General features: G+C 47.2%; 1 pseudogene; it reads right to left on the bottom strand.

The window, feature by feature from the left end:
• On the bottom strand, window positions 797-6,246 carry LOC8080449 (annotated as a pseudogene).

Here is a 6,558-nt window from a genome sequence, read left to right as displayed (position 1 = left end):
ACCACGTTCCTCATTCATTCTCTTCCTCCTCTTTGTTTCTCTCTTCCTCTTCAATGCTCAATGTTGCAGCTCTCAATTCTGACAAGGAGTGATGAAGCACTGTGGGGAGGAGACATCTATATGCAGAGGCAGGACGCAGAAGCGCTGTGTTGAGGATCAGAGGATCGGTCTTGGTCTGTTCCCTCTACAACGGTGCCTCTGGTATAGTCTTGGTCTACGCACTGCCGCAACGTGTGCTCAGCATGCACACTGCCGCAATGTCATGCTCGCTTGCCGCCGACATTGGCAGCAAGCACCGTAGTGTTTTTTTTTTCCCTCTTCAATTGTGTATGAAGACGGTGTCTTAAAGCACCGTCTTTGTAAATCTATTTGCAAAGATAGCTGAATAATTGGTTGCCCTATGGAAATGTTTCATTTACACGTACATATCTCCTACTAGATGCAGAAAAACTTTGTGACCTCTAAACATATATTTTAGCCGACTCGGTCGGAAGATCTACTTTTTGTAGTAGCTCTGTGATAGTACAGTTTACGAGAAGCCAATAATGAAATGTACTCTTGTCTTATATCGATGTGGATCAAGGGAGTAAATGAAGTTTTATGCCTAACCACCCACTTCACAGTGCTCTATGAACACACTGTCTTTAAAATTTACAATAACGATCAAGAGATAGTACTAATGTGTCTTTCAAGTATAACCTTTTCTGTACTTTTGGGAGAATGGTACATTAAAATGTACTTTCCGGGGACACAGTCAATAACTAACTTTCAAGTATAACCTTTCAAGTGTAATGTACTAACTTGCTGGGGACTGAGTTATGTTGCCGATCATGCTGTGCGATACAAGGCTGGTCGACAGGCACCTGCAAACAAAGAGCAGATCAACAAATCAGCTTCTGGGGCATCTATCGCAGTATAAGGGCACTCCCAATGCTAGAAACTACATATAGTTTCTATACCTATTAATTTCTATAGACACTATATATACAAACTATGGTCCCAATGGATAGTTTCTATAGAATATTTTTATATCCAATCACATTCATTCTCTCTCCATTCTTAGCCAATCATATCACTTCTTGGACTTTGTGTAGACATGGTTTCTAACTTAGACCCAGTTTCTATGATTTTTACTCTCTCTCTCTCCAATAACTACATTGCCACATCAGCAAAATGCTTAGGTGGCACTGCAATTAATGTCTATAGAAACCACAATGGTTTCTGCATTGGGAATGCTCTAAGAGGATCACTTGGGAAGCAGATCCCAGGCAACAAGCTATGTTTATACTACTTACGTAATGGCCAGCTCCAAGAATCCAGTAGAAGTGCAGGTTGTTGTAGGACCTAACAAAAGCCTTGGTGTCTTTGCTGGAACCACAGTAGAGAGTCTGCCTTGGTAGGCTGGAACGTCTTCAATCCATCCCATCTGTGATTATTGTATCCCCAAAGGATGTATTCAGCCGTTAAGATATTTCTCATGTTACTTATTATGTGGGAACAAAAAGACATGATAACTTACTTGAGCTTCTGAACCCATGCTTCTGCGCCGATGGTCGAACAGATTATGTCGAGCTTCAGTTTGGTGGGAAAAAAACATAGGTATCAAGTGCAGCACTGAAAATTGCAGCCTAAATCCTGTGCATCTAGCTATATATGTATAACATAAGAATGGATAATCCAGATGCCTACTGTAACTGTGGTAGATTGTTCATATGTACCTTATTTGATTAATCGTGTCAGTCAAGGTTCATAATTTTCAGAAAAAGGATATCATCGTTTTAAAGAAGATCCCAGGTACTAACCGATAGTCTGATGGATTATGAATAAGCTAAGTGTGGCTAACGGCAAAAGGCAGGCAATCCACTTATTCCTTTAGATATGGAGTAGGAGTAGGCAACAAATCTTTTTATTCAATTTGCACAAAAGCCAGACAGCTCTGGTCCTGATGCCATATTAATTTGCGTGCACCATCTAGTTGAATCCAAAATCTTGCATGGACCATGAAAGATGGGCAGTTCACTTATAAGGCATCACTCTCTTCACATATATATATCTAACTTAATTTGTGTACACAATTCAAAAACGATCTGTATATATCAAAGGACGAGAGAGTAACATTTTTTCCCGCATAAAAAAATTCATCGATCTTAACATGCTTAAATCCTTAACTTTCATGGTGTAATGTTTCTGCCATACAGAGTGGTGAACTCAAGAAGAAAAGGCAGAGTAGTATTACTGACCTGGCCGTTGTACACCGTCACATTGACACCGTAAGACAGTAGCTCATCAATCTGCAATAGAACACTCGAAGTCAATCGAACTGAGGGAGTTGCTAGTTCCTGAACATTATTATTCCCAAAAACCTTCTGAAATCAGAAACGTGATCATTATCCATGCCGAGGCGTACTAGAGCTCGCTCACCTCCTCGATTCTTGGCTTCATTATTTCACTGGCCAGCGCGTTATAAACAGCACCATTAAGCTCCTCCCACCTGTAATTGGAATTCCAGCATCAGACCATTGCATCGTCTTGGAACACATAATGCCGAGGACCGGGGACACTCACGTGAGGTTTTTGGGGATGATCTTGAGCTTCTCCTTGATGACTCCATTCATGATGCCGGTGATGGTGTTGGAGCCAGCAGACAAGTCCTCCTTGCCCTTGCCGCTGAGGTACCTCGAGTACTTCATCATAGCCTTCTCGGTGCTTGGAGTTGAGGTTGAGGACGAGGCTGCTGGCGTTTCCCCTGACGCCTGCTGGTCTAAGCTGCCATCAAGGAAATTGTATACGTCCTGAAAAAAAAAAACAGAGCGAGCGTGAGAGAAATCCACAAGCTTTTGGAGATGGCATGCTTGGCCGGATCAATGTGTAGACTGTAGAACACCGGAGCCAACTGTCGTCAACACTTACAACGTCGCCGCTCCTGGAGCGGATGAAACCCAGGAGATGATTCCACGAACCCTCCGCGTCGCTGAAATTTCCCACCGCGATCTGCTCCTTCACCGTCTCTGCTATCCTGAGATTTACAGTTGGCGTGCGCTTGTGAATGTGACTGGAAAATGAGATCTCCGGTAGGTCGCTCGCTCGCTTGCCGGCGCGGCGTGTGCTTACTTGTTTCCTTCGTCGCCGGCGTTGTCGTCAAGCCTCGACACGCTCAGAAGCAGCGGCGTGTACGAGAGCTGCATGCACAGTCCGAAATTAAACACATTTAGTTACATTCATTCATAGTATATATATATATATATATATATATATATATATATATATATATATACACACGGAGTACTACAGATTCGTCAGCTGAAAGGCCATGGTTTCGTGTCATGTCCACAGTGCTCACCGTGAAATCCTCCGGCGAGATCCAGCTATCGCCGAGCGCCACACCTGCCGGAAACACAAAAGAACCGAGAATCTTTGAGCACATATGCAATAAATCGCTCAACCAACGCGCGTGTAGTTACTCTCATCTATATATCTCTAGATTTAAGGTATATATAACCGGACGAAATGTATATAGACAAAGTATATGATCATAATAGACCATCTAGAGTCATATGTATGTTAAGTATGCATGCATACATAGAGTATATGATTATACTTATTGTATATAATATAGTAGTGGCATTTTAGTAATATATTTAAAATATATTTTTTTAAAAAAAATTTCGCGTGGTAAGATCTAGAGTATCTTAATATGAGTATATAAACATACTCAAACCGATAAACAAGTATGAATACATACATAATGTGGTTTATTAAAGATGAGAGTAACTACACGTACGTGTAGAAAGCAATTATATATATATATATATATATATATATATATATATATATATATATATATATATATATATATATATCAGTGCTGCGTGGGTTCTACTACGTATACCTCCGAGCGTGACGTTGAGCTCGCCGGCGCGGACGGCTCTGGCGACGGACGCGCCGAGCGTGGCGGCGTACTTGCCGCCGTAGGACTCGGCGACCAGGAACAGCGGGCTGCTCTGCAGCGTGGGCACCTCCTTCACCAGCGCCTTGAGCAGCGCGGTGGCGTCCGCCGCTTGCTGCCAGTCGGTGGTCACCAGCAGGCTGTCGTCCTCCACGTAGCTGTACCCGACGCCCACCGGGTTATCCTGCGCCGTCGAGACATGCAGAGAAGAAGGCTCAGCACGAGAAGATAATACAGCAAAAGAAGAGGCTATCTCTGATCGATCTGTGTCTGACCACGAAGATGAGGTCGGCCTTCTGGAGCCATGTCGAGTTTCGAGGCTGCAGGTTGACGTCCAGCGGCCCGATCTCCTGGAAGTTGCCGAGCCGACGCCGGACGCGCCCTGCAAAGCCACCGGACGTCCAGACCACGGTTCGGTGACAAGGTTCAGGCCATGTTCTTTGGACATACAGAGGAGAGGAGCAAGCTCTTGAATTAACGGAGGAGGAGTAGTGGCAGTGCGTACCGGACCACCCTGCAGCCAGAGGACGGTCGGCCATGGCTTCGTCGGCGTCGGCGTCCTCTGTGGGCTCTTGTAGTACCACCAGAACAGGTGAGCCTCTGCAACGACGACGACGACGACGACGACGACGACGACGGTGACGCAGTGTCTAATGCTAATTATTAAGGAAGCCGATCGGCAAAAGAGCGACGATAGATGTTGCAAAAGGAGCCACTAGGGGAGGAGCGTTACTAACTTGGTCGGACTTCGACGTACCCCCACAGCTCGGAGCCGTCGGGGGTGCCGGCGGTGGTCGTCACGGCGGAACCTGACCGGAGCAAGCTCAGGCCGATACAGAGGAAGGAAAGCAAAGCAAGCAGCTGGGAGAAGGACCTGTCCATGTTGGCGGCGAACGCGATATTCTGATGATGCTGCTGTGGTCTGTCACCTGTGAGTGCGAGTGGTGCTGTGGTCAGTGGCCGGCCGTGGTTTAAAATAGGGTAGCGCCTCCCAATCAAACGGATCGGAGATGCCAAGGCAGAAATGCTCGGTGCTGCTGCTGCGTTGGCGTACTATGCGTTTGTTACTAGGCTGCAGCCAAACGGAAATTGTAAATATTAGATATTTGATAACCTTGTGTAGTTGTGTGCGGCATTGTAAATATTGTACTACATATAAAAAAACTGGTTTTCGTCTCCGAAGTCCATCTTGACGTTCGTTCGCTCGGAATGTCCGACATGGGGTGGACCATCCGGTCGCATAATAGCCATCCGCGAGCCATCCATTTGGAACGCCGAGCTATGTTTTTTTTTACAACAACATATCATATATATTAAAACAAACGTAATACAAGGAGGTTCCCAAAGAGATAACTTGATACATCGAGATCCTAAGACCAGAAATAAAGACAGCAGCGTCGACTAAGGCGTCGAGATAAACTAGCATGCCAGCGAGGGGAATACACAGAGGCGTCCAAGACGCTTGCACCCAGATGGATTGACCGCGCACTGCGACGGTTGAAGGGGAATCGGATAAGCCATCGAAGAAGACATATTCCGGCAACCGAAAGATGGTGTTGAAGACGTTGCTAGAGGTAGGAGGAGCTTGAACCGATATCCCAGATGAAGGCAGCATCGTCGAACCAACGCCGAAGAAGTAGCTGTCTAAAAGAAACATAGGAAACAAGGACCACAGACAATATGCAGGCACTAAAAGGAAGTGGATAAGAGAGCCGGGCGTCTCTATCCGAATGAAGACCTGAAGCCATGCAAGAGTGGAACGAAAGAAATAAATAAAGAAAAAGAAGAAAATAAACTAGTAAGGAGAAGAGATATGCGAGCGGAGGTCCCATCTCACAGGAAGTGGGGCCCACTTCGACGAACGCGGGTCCCGCAGCAAGCTGAAGACGGCGGACGAGATCTGGATGTCGAGATGGAGACCACCGTCTTGGAATGGAGCTTGCAGGCGTCGATGGTGGAGACAGGGTGACCGATGGCGGCGACGGGGTGGCGGGCGCGGAGGAAGACGCTGGGTTCCGCGAGACGCACCGGCGGCTTCGCGAGCAGAGGGACCGGGAGCCGGAGCCAGCTGCTCCCGCGCTGCACAAGTCGAAGAGCAGGCAGCGCAGGGAGACGAGATCTGGGTCCCCGGCCATGACCCTCCGCTCGAGGTCCCGCAGCGCTCCCGGATCTCGTTCATGGAGGAAGCCCTCCCTCTCCTCCATGGAGATGGAGGACGGCACGGGCGGAGACGCGACGGTGGTTGGCGGCGCTGCAGGGGAGGGAGGGGTGAGATCCGACGGAGGCCTGTTTCTTCTCATCTTTCTCCAAAGCTTCTACTATATAGACTTTATTTGGCTAAAGGATTTTTCAAGGAGAAGAAGAGGGAGGGGGCCGGCTCACCTGTCCTGCCGCCGGCGAGAACGCCGAGGAGGACAGGGGCCGGCGGCGGGGAAAAAAAGAAGCTGCTGGGAGGGGAGAGGAGAAACCGCAGTCGGCGTCTATCCGCACAACGCGTCGTACTATCAGTACGAAATAGAAAGACAGTCTAACGCCAAGCTATGTGACATATCGCCCGTTAGATAAGCAGATACAGTATTGTACTACACGATAAACTGCTTTTTGTCTAGGGC

Source organism: Sorghum bicolor, chromosome 1 (genome assembly GCF_000003195.3).
Source record: "Sorghum bicolor cultivar BTx623 chromosome 1, Sorghum_bicolor_NCBIv3, whole genome shotgun sequence".
In the NCBI taxonomy this organism is placed as follows: Eukaryota; Viridiplantae; Streptophyta; class Magnoliopsida; order Poales; family Poaceae; genus Sorghum; species Sorghum bicolor.
Note: the sequence above shows the minus strand (reverse complement) of the source record. Positions and strands in the feature narration are given on the sequence as shown.